This window comes from Microtus ochrogaster, chromosome 6, assembly GCF_000317375.1.
Source record: "Microtus ochrogaster isolate Prairie Vole_2 chromosome 6, MicOch1.0, whole genome shotgun sequence".
NCBI lineage: Eukaryota > Metazoa > Chordata > Mammalia > Rodentia > Cricetidae > Microtus > Microtus ochrogaster.
This window is the reverse complement of record NC_022013.1, coordinates 86,130,382-86,154,243: the sequence shown is the minus strand read 5'-3', so window position 1 is coordinate 86,154,243 and position 23,862 is coordinate 86,130,382. Positions and strand designations below refer to the sequence as shown.

The 23,862-nt window shown below is 42.0% G+C and overlaps 1 protein-coding gene across 1 annotated transcript in view; it reads left to right on the top strand.

Annotated features, from left to right (window-relative positions):
* Efcab2 (EF-hand calcium binding domain 2) overlaps positions 1-23,862 on the top strand; it is an 86,427-nt gene that overhangs the window by 372 nt on the left and 62,193 nt on the right. The window lies entirely within an intron of this gene.

Here is a 23,862-nt window from a genome sequence, read left to right as displayed (position 1 = left end):
CTCCGCCCCCGGCCGCCCCGCCCTTGCCCCGCCGAGGTCCGCGCGGGCTGCGGCTGCCGCCCCCACAGGGGACGTTCATAATGGCGTCCTTGTTCCCGGGCCCTCCACGCCCTGTGAGGGAGCCGGCCGCGGCCTGCGCTGTGCGGACCCGGAGGGAGGGAGGAAGAGAGGGCGGCCCTGCCGGGGGACGCGAGCTGGCGCTGGAACCCGGCGGATCCTCCGCGCTCGCTCGGTCACCCCCGCCCCGCCCCAGGCGCCGACCGCCTCCATCTTGCCTCCTCCGCCAGGCGGCGGAGCAGGGCCTCGAGGTCACCCTGCGCGGTGCCCGCTCGGGTCTTGCTTAAAGGAGGAGATACCCCAATCACCAGTTTAATCAGGACAGAAAGAAAACCCAGCAGGGACCCATCGGGGCCGCCCACATTGGCCGGGTTCACCGAGGGTGCCGGGAACCGAGACTGCAGTGACCCGCGAGCCCTCAGGGGACCGGAAAAACGGATCATCTGCCTTGAACTGCCAAGACCTTTTTGAGTTGTTTCTAACACAGCAGAATGCCTTAAAAGCGGACCCGTGGTTAGCATCTAGTGAACAAACAGCAATTACACGTTAATCGTCGAAATCTCCGCTAAATAAATAAATAAATAAGCCCTAAAATAGAAAAGGGCAAACATAGAAGTGAAAGTAACGCTCCATCTTAGTTCGGTTTTTGAGTTTTCACTACACACCCTGTCGACCCCTAGCCCCTCCCGTTTCAGTCTGGAACAAAGTAGTTAACTAATATTTACATGAGCTGTTTAGTCCATCGTCATGGTGATGGAAAATCGGCAGGGAAACAGGAGACTGTGCCAGAGATCTGTTTATTGATAACTAGGAATTGAGATTTATACATGAGAAAATCTCAGAAGCCGGGATGGTAATATAGACTTTTTTAAACCTCTACTTAAAGGTATTAAGATTTTGTGCTTTAGATGCGAAAGGTACATTCTAAGGAAAGTATCCACCTTTTTTTTTTTTTTTTTTTTTTTAATGAAAGAAAGACCATGAAGTCGGTGAGTAGGGAGATGGGGAGGATCAGAGAGGCTTTGGGCGGAGGGGAGAGAATATTATCAAAATAATATTGTGTGGCTGGGGCAGTGGTTGGTGGCACAGGCTTTTAATCCCAGCACTCAGGAGGCAGAGGCAGTCTAGTCGAGTTCCAGGACAGGCTCCAAAGCTACAGAGAAACCCTGCCTCGAAAAAAGAAAAAAAAAATTCAGATAAAAAAACCTTACCCAGAAAGTTTGTTTTTAATTAGATTCTTGTTTATTTACCTTCCTGCACCAAAATGAAAAAAAAAAGAGAGAAAAGAAAAAAGAAAAAGAAAGTAAAAGGGAAAAAAGCCATTAAGGAGATGTCTAGGGTAGTACTGGAGTATGCTGCTGGTTTTTGCAATTAATACATTTGTTTATTTAGAGACAGGGTCTCACCTTGTAGCACTGATTGGTCCAGGAACTCACAGAGATTCACGTGACTCTGCATTTGAGTGTTGTGATTAAAAAGAAGTATACCTCCATGCCCAGCCTGATTTTTACAATTTTTATCCCTACAGAGAGAGAGAGAGAGGGAGAGGGAGGGAGGGAGGGAGGGAGGGAGGGAGAGAGAGAGAGAGAGAGAGAGAGAGAGAGAGAGAGAGAGTTCCTGATTCTTTAGTTAACAAAACATAGTTTTCTGTTAAAATGAATTTAGAGGAAGAACTGTCTAAGTAGTGGCTGTCGAGAGCTGGATTTCATATTTCATATATTCAAGTTCTTGTATATTTAATACTTGTTTGATGGAAAGTAATCTGGTGAGCATTAAACCTAAGAATTGTGGGAAGAAAGCCCTAATCCATGATTGTCCAACTGACCACCAAGGTGAGCACTAGCCAGGTTCGTATCCAGGGTTCCCAGAGAAATGGTACCGAATGACTTTATTCCCGTGCCTCTGTAAGGGCAGACCCACAGCCACTGTGCTTGCTTTCCACCTTTGCCCAATGGGGGCCAAGCACACATCCTGACAATCTTCCTGCCTACGGATCTCCAGCCTCGGACTGATCAAGCACATCCTGGGGCAAACACCCTTGTTTATTGAAGTGAAAACGTGTGACTTGTCACAACATTCCAGGAAGTTTGCTGTCTTTGGACAAGTGAGGCTTATAGGTTAACTGTAGCCCTTAGGTGAAGTCAGAAGTTAGTGAACAGGAAGATGAGGAAGGGATTGCCCTCCCCCAAAGGTGACACAGTAAGAGAGATAAACACAAGTAGAAAACAAGAAGTAAAGTGGAGCAATAGGAAGTAGCCAGGGCCAACACAAGACCCCCAAGGAACACCCCCCAGCATCCTCCTTTATTCATGAGCCCTCACCTTTTTTCAGTTCTGTTCAATTTTTTTTTTTTTTGATTTTTCTAGACAGGGTTTCTCCACAGCTTTTGGTTCCTGTCCTGGAACTAGCTCTTGTAGACCAGGCTGGCCTCAAACTCAGAGAGATCCACCTGCCTCTGCCTCCCGAGTACTGGGATTAAAGGCATGCGCCACCACCGCCGGGCTCTGTTCAAATTTTTTAATCTATCAATGAATTAAAGTAGATTAGGTTAGTACCCTCAAGATCCAGTTGTCCCTGGGAAAAGCCGAGCAGCATCTGCAGAGGTGTGCTGTATCTCTGTCCAGCCTAGTGGATCAAGTGGGAGTCTCACTTAGAAACCTTTTCTATGTGGCATATATATATATATATATATATATATATATATATATATATATTGTTATGCTTCTCTATTGCTTATTTTGTGTTTGAACAGTGTAATTTACTTTTTCCTAGATTACATTTTTTCTCTAGCTAAAAAGCAAATGTTTCTAAAATTTTAAAACCAAGTTGATTTGTGTGTAGGTGGAGACTGTCCATTAGTTTCCCAGCCACTCAGACCTGAATAATCACACAGAAACTATATTAATTACAACACTGCTAGGCCAATAGCTTAGACATATTTCTGGCTAACTCTTATATCTTAAATTAACCCATTTCTATTATTCTGTGTATCACCATGAGGCTATGGCTTACTGGGTAAGGTTCTCTGGTGTCTGTCTCCTTTGGCAGCTTTATGGAGACTCTCTGACTCCTCCTATTCTCTATATCTCTGTTCATATTTCTTGTCTGGCTTTACTGTGCTAAGCCATTGGCCTAAACAGATTTATTCATCAACCAATAAAAGCAACACATATACAGGAGGACTTCCCACATAATTTCCCCTTTTCTGTCTAATTAAAAAGGAAGGTTTTAACTTTATCATAGTAAAATTACATATAAAAAACAATTATCAAGAAAGAATTATAGTTACAATATGTAGTCCATTTACATTTGGCAAATTAAGGAAAATATCATTTATCCCATCTCTGTGAATCTAAAGTTTTATATCTAATTTATCTTTTATCATAACTAAGGAAAACTATAATTATCTGTCTTCAACTCTTTAAAGACTCCCGGCCGGGCGGTGGTGGCGCACGCCTTTAATCCCAGCACTCGGGAGGCAGAGGCAGGCGGATCTCTGAGTTCGAGGCCAGCCTGGTCTAGAAGAGTTAGTTCCAGGATAGGAACCAAAAAGCCACAGAGAAACCCTGTCTCGAAAAAATCCAAAAAAAAAAAAAGACTCCCGAAGGATATAATATTACCTAAGTAAACAGGAAGTGCATTGTAAGCAACTTCCAAAGTTCTAGAATTGACAGAGACATCTCGCCGCCTGGACAGTCACTCTCCATGGCGACTTGTCAGTTTCCCACCTGGCTTTACTCTGCTAATCCATTGGCCAAACAGATTTATTCATCAACCAATAAAAGCAACACATATACAGAAGAACTTCCATGTCAATTTTAAGTCCCCCTTTTTTTTTTGTACTGAAAAAAAGGTTTGAAATGTGATGAAAAAAATTCCCTTTGAAATTTTATCATTTCTTTGAAGTTTCCTCAGCATTTTTGTTTGAATTTTCCCCTTCTGGTTAGTTTTGTTTGTTTAAATGGGCAATTGATGCAGTTGTCAATTTATTGGATCTTTTAATACCATTATTCATGTCTCCTGGAGATTTTACACAGTACTAAGAGAATCTTCTGTTTACAATTAGAACCACGTTCAGGAAAGCAACTGCTTAGGTGTAGAATTCTGTCGGCAGACCAGGGGTCTTTAGGAGTATCAATTTTTCTAATAAATTCCCTTTCAAATTTATTATTTTTGTCTGTACTAAATTATTACTTGATATTTTGCACCCTCCGAAAACATAAGTCAGCAATTACTCTAATTCAATTATAAAGGGGAGGAGGTTTTACATATTTTGTGTGTGTGTTTTTTAATTTTTATGGTAGCACTCTGAAACCAAAACATTTATAGATCTGAGTTGAGATGCTCGAGAGATAGCTGCATGAATAAGAGTTCTTGCTGCACAAGCAGGAGGACCAGGGTTTGCATCCCAGGGCCCATGTGAAAAGCCAGCCATTGCTGCAGGTGCATGTAAAACTGGGGGGCAGGGGTAGGAGGATTCCTGGGGCTTGCTGGCTACCTGCCTAGTCCCAGGTTCAGTGAGAGACCCTGACCTGTCTGTAAAGGTTAAGGCAGGATAAGTCAGAACACCAGTGTCCTCGTCTGGTCTCCACACACGCACATAGTTGCATAGATGCAATACACATACATACACACACAAGCACCATGCACACACACACACAAGCACCATGCACACATGCACACAGACACACCCTGAAAAGAAGAAATCTAGATTGAAGTAGAGGAAATGGAGAAATTGAAAGTGAACTTATATGTATGTGTATATTTTTTTATTAGTAACTGTTGATTATATGCTAAAGGCTTTGGACAGTGCAGTTAACCTAGAGGAGGCTTGGAGGGACACCTGGATTTGTGTGTTGTCTTTCCCAACCCAGGGGCTAAACCTAAGGAGCCTCGGATTCCTCAAGTATAAAGAGAATTTTATGTTGTGATGAGGATGGTGACTCTGCCTCCTTCTTCTTTTTGAAACTGGATCTCCCTGTGTAGTCCTGCCTGTCCTAGAGCTCACTCTGTAGACCAGGCTAGCCGTGATTGCTTTACAGAGCTCTGCCTGCCTGCCTCTGCCTCCCCAGTGCGGGAATTAAAGGTATGCACCATCACGCCTTGTGGATGGTATCTTCTCATTCCTCATTATGTCCCCAGCACCCCCAGTGCCTGGCACGAGAATACTATGGAAAGCACCTTGCTTTTTAGAGCCTAGGGATTACTAGTATGTGCTTGACATGAAATCTGAGGGTAAGAAAAACAAATCTAAGTCCTGTTGTTGATCAAAACAGTTGATTATATGTAAAGCATCTATGCACATTTCAGAGGCCATTTAATAACTGTTCTTCCTGTTTTAGGTCACTAAACAAAGAAGAATAATTTTTTAATATTTATTATTTATTTTACCCTTCCATACCCTTTAATGCCTTTAATTCTGTCAGTTGTCAATAACGCCTGTTACTGCGTTTCTTCTAGTATAGGTTTCAGCCAAGAATCCCACATTGGATATAGTTGACTGACCTCTTTGGTTTCATTTGATCTGAGTAGTACCTTTGGGTTTCTTTGTTATATTGTCAATATTGATATTGATTGGTTCAGAAAGGGTTCCCATCATTAGAGATTTATAGTTTCCTTATACCTCCACTGTTCTCTCCTTGGAGTCAGTTTTTTTTGAGACAGATCTGCCTACCTCTGCTTCCTGAGTGTTGGGATTAAAGGCGTGAGCTACCACTGCCCGGCTTATTTGTTAGTCTTATCGGCACGTATTATGTTTTTCACCCTACACTTAGTAAATAGTACTTGTTAGTAGCTCAGAACATAGACTCTGTAGTAAAATTTCTGATCTGCCCCAGCATTCTGATTTCTTCACATGCTGAATGAGTGTAGCGGAACTGTGCCATTCAGTGAGGGAACGTGTAGCAAGCACTTCTTGTGAGGTAAATGTCTGTAAATGTGCTTGCTGTGTTAACAGTCTGCTCATGAGGAACAGGAAGATGTGGCCTTGTCCTCTTTGAGATTACTGTTGAGAGAGCCATTACAGAATTATGTAATTATTTAATTACATATGCAATAAATTGTACAAAACCTTCAAGGCCGCAGCAGAGGAACAAGGATGTCATTTTTCCTTACTTCAGGGGCTTTCAGTGTGACATTTTCCTCTTCTGGAAAGCAGTTGGCTAAAATTCAAAAACTTGAAGCAAAACAAAAACAAAACTCATAAAAGCCTTAAGCAGAAAGGAAACTGGCTTTTTAGAGGAACTAAGCAGGGGAGTGTGGCTGGGCTGGGAAGGTGCAGGTGAGAGCCTGTGAAAGAAGGTGTACAGCAGGGGCAGAGGCCTCTCTCCTTGAAATCAGGCCACGGGAGGTAGCATCTGTGTCCATCAAGAGGAAGCCATTAGAGCGGTTAGAACGGGGCAGTGCAGGCAGCTCTTGCCTTAGAGGTCAGTTGTGTCTGTCTCCTGGTCCATTTATTGTGTGACTTTAAGCTCCTTCGTCTCAGCTGTTTGGGATATTCAGTCCATGCCGTGGTCACTGTGCCGTGTGGTGGCACACAAGAGCGCGTGCTTTTGTAATAGTAGCGTAGTGTCCACCGGTCATTCCTTCTCATAGCTTTCCCATTATCTCTGAGAAAATTTGATTATTTCACACAGTAAAATTTAAATGTGGATTTGATGAGATACACAAAGTATGGGGTGAGTTTTGGGTGTCCAGGGTTTAAATGCTATTAGTAAATAATCCATCTATGTGCTGCATGCAAATTATCTTGACCCTTGAATTTTTTTATTATATAAATTTTTAGAGAAGATCAAGGTCTTTTCTGTATACCTTTAAGTATGCTATAGCTGTCAAGTTTTTATGTTACCTTGACACAGGCTAGCATCATTTAGGAAGAGGGAACTTAATTGAGAAAATGGCCCCACCAGACTGGCCTGTGGTTCATTTTCTTCATTGATGTGGGAGGACCCAGCTCACTGTGGGCAGTGCGCTGAGCAAACCCCGAGGAGCAAGCCAGTAAGCAGTGTCCTCTGTGGCTTCTGCTTCATTCAGTTCCTGCCTCTGCAGTCCTTCCCTGCCTTGGCTTCTCTCAATGAACTGTGACCCCAGATATGTAATCCAAATAAACCCTTTCCTCTCCAAGTTCTTTTTGGTCATGATCTTTATCACAGCAACAGAAACCACACTAGGACAGGTGGTAACAGAATCAACGGAAGATTTTAGTCTAGTAAGTCTAGATTTCTTGGGATTGGATTTGACTACTTGGAGGAGAGCTGGGGTTAACACCTCTCTAGTATGAGTCAGACTGAGTTTCTAGGGCCTGTCCTCAGGGCTGAGGTGGAGGCTGCTGGTATTTCTACAGAATATTTGTTCCCTGCTGAATTTTAGCATTGGTCTGTTATGATTTATTGTAGCCGGTGTGTTTTCCTTTTCAATTAGGTTGGCTCTACAATAAGTGGATGATTAATCCTTTGTGTATGTGTGCGAGCGCTCAGGATTGAACTCAGGGCCTCAAGCATGCTAGGCTAGTTCTCTTTAACTGAACCATAGCCAACCCTCAGTAAACATCTCCTATAAAAGCACAATGTATAAAGCTAGATGATGATTGACTTATGATAGTTTTGGCTGGGTGTTTGGTGATATGTTCTCTTTGGATAAAATTATTCATAAAATATGAATCACTGAGAACTTCCGCCTCCACACAGACAAGAATCGGTTCCTTGGCTGTTTTTAAACAGTGTCTGGAATGGATGCTGGCATTACTTGAGTCAGGCAGGACAGTAACACACATTCCAGTTAACTAACCTTGAGGGCATTCCTTTAACTTCTCTGTTGTGTACTTAAACAGTTCTCATGGCAAATGCTTCTCTTGGGACTTATTATCTTGTCTTCATTTCTGCGGGTTAAGGTTTTGAGCACCCAGTTAAGTGTGTGAATATGTACACAGATACCTCAGTATCAGAAAAATCTCAGCCATATTCTTATTTCAAAATTTTCTCTACCCTTTGGTGTTTGACTCTGTTTGGTTATGACTGCTCTTTGTGTAGACTGTCATTAATTTCTTTCTTTGAAGTTAAGCTTAACATTTCCCCCCTCTGGTTGGATTTTTTTTTTGTTTTTTTGTTTTTTTGTTTTTTTGTTTTTTTGTTTTTCGAGACAGGGTTTCTCTGTGGTTTTTGGAGCCTGTCCTGGAACTAGCTCTTGTAGACCAGGCTGATCTCGAACTCACAGAGATCCGCCTGCCTCTGCCTCCCGAGTGCTGGGATTAAAGGCGTGCGCCACCACCGCCCGGCTTCTGGTTGGATTTTAACCTGTTATCACACATACTTTAATCTTGTTAGCATTTCGGTCTCCCCCCCCCCCGCCAATTTCTATTCCCAGCACTTTTGAGGCAAAGTGTGTGGGTTTTCTTTACCAAACAGCCTTCTAGTTCTTTGTGGACACTAGTGGTTGTTTATGACACACTCAATTCTGACACTACTGGAAAGAGTGCTGACTGTATCAGTTAAGTCCCCACAAAGCTGTTCCATGAAAACATGCCAGGTGTAGATAGTGGCGGCCTGTACCTCTCACTGACTTGGCTACAAGCTGGCCATTCCTGCCACCCCCTTCTTAGTCTGATATTTGCTGTAACCAGTCTCAGAACTGATGGGAGCATGGATAGAGTTTACTAGACTGTTATAAAAGGTGTCAAAGGACACAAAGGAAGAGGAGGCCTCCAAAGCTCTTACTCAGGATCCACAGTCCCTGTAGGATTGTGGTGCATCATCTTCTGTCTAGAAGTTCTCCAGACCCTTCTATTAGCATTTTTATGGTGACTCCATTGATTCCATTTTATGGTGGTTGATTATATTATTGCTTATTTGTGATTGGCCCTCTTCCCCAGTACTTCATCTCTCATTGGAGATCATGGAATGGAGCTGAATTTTTCTTTTTAGCAGGTTTTTGTTTGTGTATTAATTAGTCTTTCTGATCATTACTTTGGTTATATTCGCCAAGGACTTGTTTACTATGAGCAAATTTTATGTTAATTAGTTCATGTACTTAATTTATTTAATCCTTATACAGCCGTATGAGATGCTATTTTATTGTACAGGTGAAGAAGTGGCCTATTTAAAGGACTTGGTTGTTAAATATATAGTTAGTACTGGGGGAGTAGTTCAGTGGCAGAGTACTAGTCTCTCAAGGCATGGCAGTTCAAATTTGTGTTCCCAGTACTTGGAAAACTAAGGCAGGAGGACCCTAAGATTGATGTAAGCCTGGACTACACAGAGAATTCTAGGTGGGCCAGATCTACATAGCAAGACTTTGTTTCAATGAACAATATATGTGTGCGTGTTAAGTATTAGTTAATTAGAAAAGGGCTTGTTTGGCAGCATTTTTACTATTTCCTGTTCATTTAGTTCTATCTTTATTGTTTGGGACACAAGTTCTCCCTAAATAGGTTGGGCTGGACTGGAATTTAAGGGCTGGGTTGCTCTCAGACTCATGAGTGTCCCGTTTCAGTCTCCCAAGTGCTGACAGGCGTGTGTGTGCCACTGCGGCGAACTCCTCGACCCGCGAGGAAGAACAACCACCACAGGAGGATTCTTCTCAGATCACGCTTTAATTGGAGTACCCTTGGTTGAAGGAGCATGAAGCGAGAGGGGGAAGCGAGGGGTAGAAAGCGAGGGGGGGGAAGCGAGAGAGAGGGCAGGAAACGAGAGAGAGAGAGAGAGAGAGAGAGAGAGAGAGAGAGAGAGAGAGAGAGAGAGAGAGAGAGAGAGAGCCCGAGAGCGCTAAGGCAGCTGCCACCATCAGCTGACACCAGACTGCGTCGGGATAGGCCCAAGGACCCTTATCCAACGCGCATGCGGGAAGCAGGGGACACGCTGCTCTCAAAGGCATAGCCAAATATGGAGTTGTTTATAACCAACAAGACAGGATGTCGGAGCCATCTTGTAATGGCGATCCTGTCCCGCTCGCTACATGCCACTGTGCCTGAGTTGTTTGCTCTTTCAAATTTTTATATTATTGATACAGAAATTTTGGAAACCCATCAAGAGCTTGACATTTATTCAGTCTGTAAACAAATATCCATAATGAAACCATGCTTTTCTTCTTTCTTCCTTCCTTCCTTCCTTCCTTCCTTCCTTCCTTCCTTCCTTCCTTTCTTTCTTTCTTGATTTATTTATTTCGGTTTTTTAAGACAGGGTTTCTCTATGTAGTCCTGTATGTCATGGAACTCACTATATAGACCAGGCTGTCTTTGAACTCACAGAGATCCACCTGCCTCTCCCTCCCAAGTGCTGGGATGAAAGGTTTATGCCACCACTGTCCGGCTGTATGCCTTTTCTTGACATTCAGTACCTTTCAAATTAGCATCACATAGTTTTAGCCTTTAAAGGAAGGTGTTGCTGTATTTCATAGAACAGAATGTAAAGAGAACCTGTTAGCTGACTTTCTGAAGAGATCACTTGTAAACCTTTAACATGTCGTGACTGTGTTTTTACACCATACTAAAAAATTTCCCATGGAAATAGTTGCCAGTGAGCTGAAAACTGCAACAAGCTTTCTTCTAAAGCACAAGATACAGTTGACAGACATCTTTTTATAGACATGTCTGTGGCTCCGTACTGTTTTTAGACTTGATAAATTTTTTTCAGAAATGGAGATTCTCCTTTCAAATTGATGAAAGCTGTTTACAGTAGAGCAGCACACACGACGAGAGGGGAGCCAGCCCTGTTTATCTCGGGCTTGTCTGGACTGTGGCTCTTAAGGTGGGGACAACAGCAATAGTAGAACACAGTGTGTTTTTCAGTGAGGACAGCCTTTTTAAGACTACCTACAAATAATTTTTCAAACTTCTAATTATTTATAAAATTAAAAACATGAAAAATTTAGATGAAAATGGTAATGGGGAGGAAAACTAATCAAACTTAATAAGAATTTAAGTAGCGAATATCAGAAGCAAATAAATTAGACAGTCCCTGTACTAGTTACCTGGTAATGTGCACCTGGTTACCCCACATGAACAGGCTCCAGTACAAACATTCTCCTCACACAGCTTCTGGACACGGTTTGCTAAGTGTTTCTGGAATAACTCTGGAGTTCACTGTATGGCTATTGGCAGGAGGCCTTAGGCCTCCCCCCTTATCTTTCTTTCTTCTCTTTTCCTTTGAAGGAGATAGACACAGATGAAAGCAGAGATGGCAGCCTTTCATTGTTATCTGGTGACCCAATGAGGTGTCAGCGCTGCATAAACACAGCTTCCTGTTTCATGGCCTGTAGTCCCTTGAGCATCTGCTCAAAAGTCAAGACTGTCATATCCAAATCAAGTCAGGTGTGAGATTTCTGCAGTGGTTACTTCCCAGCTCCTTTAGAACAGCTGCTCTTAAGTCTGCAGCCCTCCAATGTTAAAACACCAGTTATTTATTCCTTCCCACCCAGTGTTTGTTGGCAAAGATTAACACCCATGGAGACATCACATCAACTCAAGAGGGGGAAGGGAAGAGACACCAAGAGGCAGCAGTAGTTCATAAAAGTGAGCTGGGCAAATGTTGGGGATGTTTAAAGATCTAGGATTCAAAGGGAAAGAGCAAGATGCATAACTTCCATTTTATTCTTGGCTGTCCCTGGTCAACTGTCTTTCCTTCTCTGCCATTCTCTGCATGGCTGGCATTCATCACTGTTTTCCTACCCACCCTGAACACTGCCATGAAATTTTTGGCCCCTCAGAGTGTTTTCTAACACCAATAAACTTCTTTACAAATACTTGTTTTATAAAAAGTCCATCTCATTTCTTCTTTATTTTTTTTTTTATTTTATGCTCATTGGTGATTCATCTGCATGTATGTCTGTGTGAGGGTGTTGGATCCCCTGGAACTGTTACAGATAGTTGTGAGCTGCCATGTGGGTTGCTGGGAATTGAACCCTGGTCTTCTGGAAGAGCAGCTAGTGAGTGCTCTTAACTGCTGACCCTACCTCTTCAGCCCCTCATTTCTGTATTTTGACTCTAGTATTCTCTTCTGGGGACCACTGTTGGGCATCTTGAAGAAAGGTGTTCATCCTCCTCTGTCTCCTTTAATTTAAGAACACAAGTTAGTCATTTTACTTTCAATAAAAACATTTTAAATATTGTTTTTGAGCCAGGCTTTTACTCTGTAATATAGGCTAATGTGGAACTTGTAATCGTGCCTCAGCCTCCCAGTTCTGGGATTACATTTATGTAGTACAATTCATAGTATAATTCAATTCAAAATTATTGCTCGTCATTGTTATAGAAATTCTTTCTTTTGTACTTTCATTTAAAAATTTTAATTTTAGAATTTCAGATAGTTACAAATCATGGGTTTCCTTGTGTTTACCTCTTTCTATGTATACCTTTGAATTTTGCTCATATTTGCTCTTCTATTTTTTGCCATTTACCTTACTCCAATAGTCCCCTTTCTGTTTTCCTATTACACGTGTATGTATATATGTAAATGTGTGTTTAAATCTAGAGTCTACATATGATAGAAAACGTTGATATTTACACCACCTCAGTGCCTTCTGTCACTCCTTGTCCCCTTTTCACTGTCTCTCTCTAGCGTATTCCTCTGCACAAAGACTTTGCTATTTCTTTGTTAATTTTTCTGCTCACTCTAAATCCCTTCATCCCTTTGATTGACTTCAGTAGTCATTTCAGTGGCCATGTAAGCTTTGCCCAGCAAGCTCATGTCATAGACTCTTTAACTTGTGACTTTCACTTCCCCTCTGCTCCCTTTCAGCATTTCTGTTTTCTTTTTGAGATAGGGTCTCTCTAGGTGGATCAGGCCGTCCTAGAACTCTCTAAGTTGACCAGGATGGGCTCAAACTCACAGATATCCTCCTGCATCTGCCTCCTGATTGCTGAGATTAAAGGTGTGCACAAACATGCCTGACTTCCATTTCAGCATTTTGTAGACACTTTTTATGGTTTTTGTGTTTGGTTTCCTGGGAGGTGGTGCAAGAGCAAAGAAACGAGCTGAGTTTTTGTTCATCCTTATGGTGGCTGAAAGAAAATGTCTCCCCCAGGGAGTGGCACTGTTAGGAGGTGTGGCTTTTTTTGGAGGAGATATGGCCTTATTGGAGGAAGTGTATCATTGTACAGGTAGGCTTTGAGGTCTCCTATGTTCAGTCTATGCCCAGTGACACAGTTTACTTCCTGTTGCCTATGGATCAAGATGTAAAACTCTCAGTTCCTTCTCTAGCACCATGTCTGCCTGCATGCTGCCATGTCCTGCCATATTGATAATAGATGATAATGTACTAAATCTCTCAACTGTAAGCCAATCAGTAAAATGTTTCCTTGGTAAGAGGTGCCGTGGTCACGGTGTCTCTTCACAGCAGTAGGAGTCCTAACTAAAATAACCCTTTTCAGCATTTGACCTTCATGTTAAACTCTGTGAGCCACTTGGAAATCTTGACTTCCTCATTGTATTGACCAACCCAGTCTCCAGATTCCCAGTGGTGCTCTGCTCCCCTACACACTTCAGTCTGTGTTGGCTCTATCAAGAGTTCTAGCTTCCTTGAGCCCACAGTTGATCAGTCAGACAAGAGTGATTCTGGTTAATGTGGAAGGAAAGGAGTTTATGGAAAGGTAGCAAAGAGCTCACAGAACCAGCTTGGATGAGAACAGAGGAGGCCCAGCTGATGGTATGCTGCCAGGACAGAACCTCTTCCCTGGACCACTGCCAGAAATCATCCCCACAAATAATCTCGTCTCTACATTTTAAAATTCTCTCTCTCTTTCTCTCTCTGTCTCTTTGAGACAAGGTCTCAATATGTAGCCCTGGCTGGCCTGGAACTCATTATGTAGACAAACAAGATTGGTACTGAACTCAGAGATCCTTCTGCCTCTGCCCTCCAAGTGCTGGGATTAAAGATCTGGGCCACCACACCTGGCTAGAATTATCTTATTAAGACTCAGAACCCTGCACAAAACATCTAAGCTCCCAGCCTAGATCACATGCCTACTCTGTTTCCACTAGGACACTGGGAGAAGGCATGCCTGCCTTATCTGTTTTATCTGGTAAGAGGCAGTCACCACTTGCTGACAGAGTTTTACACAATGGGGGTTCCTTCCAAATTGGAGTAGTGTTTAGATCCTGGATGTCCAAAAAGAATGAAGAAGAAAGAAAAAGGAAGGGGAAGAGAAAAAGAAGGGGAAGGGCAGGAGGTGTCAATGGCCCTGGAAGGTGTCCACGCTAGCCCTCTTTTGTTTTGGGAATGGGAGAAAAGTCTGCCTTTGAGCCTTCTGCTCCAGCTTCAGTGTTGAAGACTCCAGGGCTGGTGTTGCTTTGTGGTAGCTGTTAGGCTTGGATGAGCCTTTGTTGCCTTGAGACCTACCTTATGACTGGTTTTCTTTCCTGCTTCCCTTAAAGTAGGAAGTCCCTTTATTTTTGTTTTTGTAGTCATGGGGATGGAGCCCGGAATCTTGACTGTGCTAGGCCAGCGCTGTAGCCCAGAGCCATACCTCTACCCCTGTCCTCCCATAGCCATCTTGGTAGAAGATCAGTTCCTTCTGTTCACAGCTAACTTCCCCATTCGTATTTAGGATCTCATCCACCTAGTCTTCTCCAGGACTTCCTTCATTAAATAAGCATCTTTCTTAGATGATTTATTAATTCTTCCTCTTATGACAGATACTACTAAATACACTAAAGATGAACTTTTAATGCATTTAAGGACTTAATGTATAGTGGAGGTAAAACACTTGGTTGCAGTGTAAGGATTTGATCACATTCAATTCTTTATGTAATTTGTTTAGTGCCCCCCCCCCCGGTAGAATGGCAACATAAGTCTTTCTACTTTATTCTCCACTATCTTTAGTGTTCAGTGCCTAATAAGTACTCACTTGAGTTAATGAATTCAGAGGACAGATAGTTAGCCTGGCCTTGAGAATGAGGGAAGGCAGAAGGGGAGTGTGGAGTAAGTGGAGGCTTGCTGAAGATACTCTGTTGTGTTAGGAGCCAGCAGGTGGGGAAAATGAAAGGAAATGAAAGGGAAAATTCTTTGAATACAGCATTATTTCCATTTAGGAGAAGAATTTTAGGATGAGCATGAAGGTTAGTGGTAGAGCATTCGCCTAGCACGCACACGGCCCCAACTCTGACTTCTACCATGGGGGAGAAGGCAAAATGTCTGCAGTCTTTAGGGGAAATAACCTCCTCGAGTCGCCTTAGTCTGTGTTAGCTCACTGACTGTGGGGTCCTTCTGCTTGCAGTCTAGCTTTCTTCGTAAATGCAATGTTATATTAATGGAATGCTTCCCCAAACTAGGCCACTCATCAGAATCCCCCAAAGAAGCTTCTGGAGAGAGATTCCTAGATGTCCCTCACACCCACAGAACCGGAACTCTGTCCCAGGAGCAGAGCTGCTAGATAGCTGAAACTAGCTCCTGGGTTGCTCACATGACTTGCCTTGAGAATTGTTGCAGGTGGCAGCAAGGCCAGGAGCCTCTTTAAGGCTAGCTTTCTCACAATGAATATTTCTTTTTGGAAGTTATTTGCAAGCAGAGTTCTTTCTTAGATTTTGATTTAAGATGAAGAAACCTGGGGTCTCTTAGTTATTCAACACTTAACCATTCATACCATAAACTTCATGGAGCTCTTAAGTAGCCATCCTGTCCCTTTGTGCCGGGCCGGGGAGACAGCTTAGATGAGCTGGTGAGGCTTCGGCTTTAACTGACCTTGCTGTCTAATGGGAGCAGGGGTGGGAGACAGGCTCACAGTTCCCGTGTATCCCGGGGATACAGGGCACAGTAGGGGTGCATTCATCACCTCTCCCTTCATGTCCTCAGCCTTGCCCCTTCCAGTTGAGTTACTTCAGAGCAGCAGCAGTTATCTTGAGCAGTTAGGTGCTCTAGAAATAGTTTTTTTTGTTGTTGTTGTTGTTCTTTGTTTTTTGCTTGTTTGTTTTCTGAGACAAGGTTCCTTTTCTGAGACAGTATAACCTTGGCTGTCCTGGATGGAACTCGCTCTGTAGACCAGGCTGGCATGGGACTCACAGAGATCCACCTGCCTCTGCCTTCCGAGTGCTGGCACCAAGCAAAATGTTGTTTTTTAATTTAATTTTATGTGCATTTGTGTTTTGCCTGCATGTATGTCTGTGTGAGGGTGTTGGATCCCCTGGAACTAGAGTTACAGACTATTGTGAGCTGCCATGTTGGTGCCGGGAATTGAACCTGGGTCCTTTGGAAGAGCAGTGCTCTTACTGTTGAGCCATTTTTCCAGCCCCAGCTCAATAATTTTTTTTTATATTATATGTATATTGGACTGGAGAGATGGCTTAGTCATTAAATGTGTATACTGCTCTTGCAGTGGACAGGAGTTCAGTTCCCAGCACCAATGTTGGGCAATTCACAACTGTTTGTAACTCCAGCTCCAGGGAGCTCCAACTCCCCTGGCTCCCACAGTCACACATACACACACATAAATAAAGATAATGAAACAAAATTTTAAATACACATGCTAGGCCTGTTGGCACGCATCTTTAATCCGTGTACTTGGGAGGCAAAGGCAGGCAGATCTCTGTGAGTTCAAGTCCAGCTTGGTCTACATAGTGAATTCTGGCCAGCCAGAGCTACATAGTAAGACTCTGTCTCAAAAAGCAAGCAAGCAAGCAAACAAACAAAAAGCTCCAAACAATATGTATATGCACATTAAAACTGATGATGATTGTGTATGCGTGCACGAAGGCTACACGTGTGCAGGTGTCCATGGTGACCAGAAGAGGGTGTCAGTCCCTTGGAGCTGCAGTCGCAGGCAGTTGAGCACTACTTGTTGTGGGAGTTGGGAACTGAACTTGGGTCCTGTGCTCTTAGCTGCTGAGCCATCATCTCTCCAGCCCTCAGTGAGTCTTTGTATTTTAATGTCCACATATGAGATCCACAGGTACTCGTTTATAAACTCTTCAGTTGTCTTGTTGCTCTTAGATAAACTCCAGCCTCCTTTACTGTGGCTAGCTAAAAGTTCAAGCTTGTCTGAATGTTGCTGGAATTCTCTCTTTTAGCTACATCTCATTAAAGGGACATTAAGGAGCAAAACACAGAACTATTCCTCATGCTTTTTGGTTCTTTTCTGAGGTTGTATTATGTGCTTTTCAATTTTTCTGCTGTGGTTTCATTCCTTTTCTCTCCCCCTTCCTGTTTTCTTTCTTAGTGGTGCTGGCGAACAAATCCAAAGCCTTGCTGTATTAGACACGTATTTTACCACTGAGCCACCTCCCTTGGCTAGCATCCTTAAAAAAATACTTTGAGAAGAGAATAAAAATGTTTAAGTTAATACAAAGGAGAATCATTCTAAAATGCACATGTGAGAGTTAGTAGATGATAAATACTCAGAAGAATACATGGGGAATGGAGAACAGCAGGAACTGAACAGTGTTCCTGTCTGTTAACATTTAAAAATACTAAGATTCTTTTTTTAAAAAAAAGCATTTATTTATTTATTATGTATACAATATTCTGTCTGTGTGCACGTCTGGAGACCAGAAGAGGGCACCAGACCTCTTTTCAGGTGGTTGTGAGCCACCATGTGGTTGCTGGGAATTGAACTCAGGACCTTTGGAAGAGCAGGCAATGCTCTTAAGCACTGAGCCATCTCTCCAACCCCAAAATACTAAGATTCTTATTTTACCAAAATAGATAAGCCTCTGGCAGTAAACAGTATTCTAAGATGCATAAAACAGTCAGAAATGAACTATACTACGCTGCAGTGGTTGTGTTTGTTAATTGGTGGTTCTGGTATTAGCATCTGACCATCATATGTTCACATGTGGTTCAGCTCTCTGTTTTTATTTTGGAAATGGATATTGTATATAAAGTAACATTTACTAAAACATTGTTGAACATACCATTTGTCCAAAAAATAAATACATAATTCTTAATATTGTCCTTCAAGCTCAGCAAAACTGCATAGAGTTTATTGGAAACTCAAGCATTACAGTTTTACTACTTAATTTTATATAACTTATTTAATATTTCTGGCATTAAATTAGATGTAATAGTGATTAAATAGGTGTACTTTCATTATCAACCAATCATGTTTTTATATATGGTAAAGTTATACTTTAAACATTTTCTGTAGCTAGAAGTTGGTTATTTCTAGAGCAAACGTATGAATTATGGCATTGTTTATTGACATGACTAATGAATCAAGTTAAAATTAGACTTTGTGGGCTGGGGAGATAGCTGTCAGTAAAGTGCTTGAAGGGACCAGAGTGTGGTTCCCAGGAACCACATTAAAAAAAAAGCTGTGCATCTTGGCACAGGCTTGCCATCCTAGCCCTGTGGGGTAGGCAAGGAGAGGCAGGTCCCTGGAGCTCACTGGCCAGCCAGCCTAGCCTGCTTCTTGAATCCCAGGACAGTTAGAGACTGTTCTAGAAAAAAGGGATTGTGCTTAAGGAATGACAGCTGAGATTGCCCTCTGAGCTCCATGTGTGTGCGCGTGGGTGTGCACACACACACACACATACACACACACACACACACACACAGAGAGAGAGAGAGAGAGAGAGAGAGAGAGAGAGAGAGAGAGAGAGAGAGAGAAGCAATAACAGATTGCCTTGTGAAGGGGTCTTAAATATAGGTCTTCTCTTGGGGTCTTGCACTGAACTTGGATCCAACAAGCCCAGTGGTCCTCCTCTCTCGGCCCTTCACAGTGCTGGGGTTACAGTTGTGAGCATAGTCATCCCTGGACTTCTAATGTAGGTGGTGAGATTTGAATTTAGGTATTCAAGCTTTTTGAAACAAGTGTTTTTTTTTTTTGTTGTTGTTGTTTTTTTCCCACCAAGGCATCCTCTTTGCCTGAAAAGAACTGTTTGACTGGTGTGTGTGAGTGTGTGTGTGTGTGTGTGTGTGTGATCTGTGTGTTTCCCCCTTCTCTGTGACACTGGGGACCAAATCCAGAGTCTGGTATACATGAGGCAAACATTTAACATTTAACTAATGATCTGCTCCCTAGCCAAAAAGAAGCATGTTGATTATCCATTTTTGTAAATTGGTGATGACATATGGAGTTATATTCTTTCATATGACTTGTTACATTTTCTTTGTGTACCTTTGACTGTGTTTGAACTCAGTCCATAAACCAGGCTGTTCTTGAACTCACAAAGATCCTCCTGCCTCTGCCTCCTGAGTGCTGAGATTAAAGACATGCACCCCCACTGCCTGGCTTACAATTTTTACTCCTAAATCTTTTCCAGAACATCACTAAATAAGTATACAGAAAAGAAAGCTAGAGAATTATAAAACAAAAAGACTATCAGCAAGAGGAGAGAAGCTCAGAATATTAGTAATAGGTTTGGGGTGTTATAAAAGCATTGTGCTGTCACTTGCCTGTGAGACTCAGCTACTCAGTTCACTGAGCTGGGGGCTACTTGATGGGCAGCCTGCACAATATAGTGAGAAAATAAAACAGAAAGTAAAAAAGATATTCTGATTTCAGGCTGTTTCTTCAGTATTCCCCAATCTGTTTGCTTTTTGCTTCTGTTACTTGGATCAGAGTAACCTTAGAAAGAAACTTATAAACGTGTGCGCCAGGTTGACGCTCAGTAGATAGTTCTGTCCATACTAATTCTGGAAAATGTGGAAAGTCTGATTTCAGTTTTAGGGTTTTCATAAGGCCCCTATTGTACTCGAGAACACTAAGATACACCTAGTTTTCTTTTTTAAATCATAAAAAGATGTTGAATATTGTCAGGTAGTTTTTAACATAATTGAGATGATCATGTGTTTTTTCCTGTTTTTCTTCTTTATTATTATTATTTTAATAATTTTAAGGAGCTGGAGAGATTGGCTCAGCAGTTAGAAACCCTGGCTCCTCTTCCAGAGTTCTGGGTTCAATTCCCAGCACCCACATGGCAGCTCACAACTGTCTGTAATTCCAGTTCCAGGGGATCTGGCACTCTGACACAGACATGCATGCAAGTAAAACACCAGCACACATAAAATAATTAATTAATGTGAATGGATATTTTACCTGCTTGTATGTCTGTGTGCCATGTGTGTGTCTGATGTCTGTAGAGGCCAGAGAGGGAGATAGATCCCCTGGAATTGGAGTTTTAAATGGTTGTGAGCCACTGCGTTGGTTCTAGAAACTGAACCTAGTTCTTTTGCAAGAGCAACTGCTCTTAATTACTGAGCCACTGTTCCAGGCCCTTGTTAGTGGTTTTGAAGGATTTTGTGACTTGAAAACGTACTGGTCTGTAGCTTTCCTTTTTCTGTTTTTTGTTTGTTTGTTTGTGTGTGTGTGTCTTTTATCATGTTGAGGCTGTGGTTATGTGGCTTGTATACTCATACTTGGAGGATGGGATAAGAGCATCACTTGACCAACGTGGACCAGATGGAGTATTCACATTTAAGAAAAGAGAAAGAATGAAAAAGAAAAATGCTTATATCAAGTTTATTTTAACACTCAGAGAGAGTGGGGAGGAGTTCCCTTCAGTTCAGATTTTGGAAGAGTTTGTGAAGGTGTGGTGTTCACTCTTCTTCACTCCATTCCCTTTTATTATTGCGTTACGTATGTTTGCACGCCCTCCCCCACACACTGGGTCTTGCCATGTTGCCTAGGCTAGCTTCTTACATATGGACCTAAGCAATTCTTCTGTCTCCAGCTGGGATAGCATGTCTGCACCATTATATGTAGATGTGTTTGTATCTTAAATAAAGGTCTTGGGTATATGACAAAAGTATATTCACATGGCAAGTACACAATAAGTAGACAGTGGGGACATAACTGCAGTGCGGTGTGTGTCTCTCCTCCGTGTAAGAAAGATCCGCTTCTTTCCATCTACTGCTTAGTTATGGAGTGGATAAAAACCCGCTCTTAGGCTGTTGCATTATTTACTTACTGACTTATTTTTAAGTGATTTATTTTTATTTATGTGTATGTCTTCTCAAGCATATGCCACACTTGTATGAGTGCTTTTGGAAGCCAACTGGAGTTACAGGAAGTTGTTAGTTACCTGACATGGGTGCTGAGAACTGAACTCAGGTCCTTTGGTAGAACAGCACTTAACCCTTGGTTGTCTCTTTAGCCTCTACTTCCTTATTTTTAATTAATTAACTAATGTGTGAGTGTGTGTGCGTGTGTGTGCGCGTGTGTGCATGAGTGCGCGTGTGTGCATGAGTGCGCGTGTGTGTGCATGTATTTGTGTGTGGCGTGAGTGAAAGTGCCAGAGAAGCTGAAGTTATAGGTGGTTGTGAGCCATCTGATGTGGGTACAGGAATTGAACTCAGGTCTGCTGTAAAAGCCGTACGTTTCCTCAACCACTGAACCTCTCTCCAGCCCCCTTGTTAGGCTGTTCTATAGATTTTTTACCCATGGTTAGTATTCTTAGCTTCATGGAAATTGCTAACAGATAGAAGGGCATGAGATAACGGCAGCATGTTTAGGCTAGTAATTAGAATACTTAACTCTATACTATACTAATGCGTTTTGCATTTATTTATTTATTTGGGGAGTGGGGCACATAGAGGTTAAAGGACAACTTGCTGGAGTTACTTTTTTTTCAAATAATTTATTTCATTTTATTTTATGTACTTTGATATGAATGTGTCAGATCCCCTGAAACTGGAGTTACAGACAGTTGTGAGCTGTCACATCGGTGCTGGGAATTGAACCCAGGTCCTCTGGAAGAGCAGCCAGTGTTCTTAACCTCTGAGTCATCTCTCAAGCTCCTAGAGTTGGTTCTTTCATGAAGGTTCTGTGAACAGGTTGTCAAACTTGGCCAGAAGTATCTTTACCTGATGAACTATATTAATGTTTCTGAAAATGAATTCTACCATTAAACTAGTCATGCATACAGACCTTCTGATCAATCATTAAATAACTATGAAGAAAGGAACTTGTCCTAGAGTTGGGAAGCTTTGGGCTAGTAGTAATTTTTTAAAGTAAACATTATTTCACTTCAGAATTTTAAGCAAACAATTTTATATTGGAATCATTTGGAGGGGAAATAAATGTCTGAAAATTTACCCTTGAACTGTTACAATGTTGCCAAAGAAAATGCTTTTTTCAAGGATACATGAATTTAATGCTTGCCAGTATGTATATTGCCACAATAAAATGGATTGCTTTAATTTAAATGTGAATGTATTGCTGGGATTTTTCTAGAAGAAAATTTGCATTAAGTACTTAGCATTTCTATTCTTAATCATTCAGTTTTTTGTCTGTATAAAGCATACTCTAGTTATTAGAATAATAGAAATGCTTTCTTATATATTTGTACTCTCTGTGAATCAAAAAATTATGAGGTATCTTCCCATCTCCTTTAAATAACTCTTTTACTAAGTGTAGTCTTTTATTCAGTTCACCTCTTGAAGTGCTTAATTCAGATTTTTTTGTATATTCACAAGTATATACAAGTGTAGGACCTTTAGAAAATCACAATAGTTAATTCTTTTAAGCCTTTATTTAAATTAGGCCCTTTTCAAGCTGCCTCGCCCATTCCTCAGTGTACAGTTCAGTGGTTTTAAATGCATTCATAATGCGTCATCCCCCACTGTCCATTCCAGAGCCGTTTCCTCATCCCACACCGAATCCCCATTTCTTCCTCTTCCAGCTCCTGGCAATCCCTGTTATGCCTTCTGTCTTCAGCAGGCTGACAGACCTCATACAGGTCAAGTCATACAGTATTGTCCTTTTGTGTCTAAATTATCATTAAGTGTAAAGGACTTTAAGGTTCAAAGTTCCCTTCTTTTTAACACTAAGTAATATTTTATTGTATATGTAATACCACATTTTGCTATCCATTTGACTATGAGTTCTTAGATTGCTGCTAATTTTGAGTCAGAATTGTTGGAGCACTAAAAATGAAATGTTTAAATTTTTGAGGAGTTGCCATATTGTTTTTTTTTAAATAGCATCTGTGCCATTTTATAGTCCCAGAGGCAATTCACAAGGTTTCTTCATTCTCCGCGTTGTTTCTCTGTGCTCCTATAATAAATATTGGTGACATTGTAGAGAACTGGAGTTTATTTCCTGAAAGTTCTAGGGATTGGGAAGTTTAAGATCAAATCACCAGCACGCGACAAGAACCTTCTTGCTGTGCAGTGCATGATGGACAGCCAGAAGGAAGGAGGAGGAAGAGAGAAGCTAAGAGAAGGAGGCTGTCTTGGGGTCACTACTGCTGTGATTAAAGATCGTGATCAGAAGCTAAGAGAAGGAGGCTGTCTTGGGGTCACTACTGCTGTGATTAAAGATCGTGATCAAAAGCAACTTGGGGAGGAAAGATTTTATTTCACCTTACATATCCCAGTCAGAGTCCGTCACGAAGGGAAATCAGGGCAGGAACTCAAACAGGCTAGGAACCTGGAGGCAGGAGATGATGTAGAGGCCATGGAGGGGTGCTACTTACAGGTTTGCTCAGCCTGCTTTCTTATAGACTCTAGGACCACCAGCCCAGGGATGGCCCCACCTATAGTAGTCTGGGCTCTCTTTCTTTAATCATCAAACAAGAAAATGCTCCACAAGCCTGCCCACAGACTAGTATGGTGGGGGCATTTTCTCAGTTGAAGTTCCTGCTTCACAAATAACTCAGTTTGTGTCAAGTTGACATAAAACTAGCCAACACAATTGACCCTTTGGTCACTTGACAAAAAAAAATCCATCCCCTTTCAATATTTCCCTTCCCTTGTCCTTAAGTTGGCATGTTAATATTAACATTCAAAGGCCTCTCCACTGTGATTGATTGGGATTCCACTTTACCAGTGGCACCGTCTTCATGTCTTTTTTTTTTTTTTTGAGACAAGGTGTTTCTATGCATAGCCCCGGTGGTCCTGGTTCTCGCTCTGTAGACCAGGCTGGCCTTGAACTCAGAGATC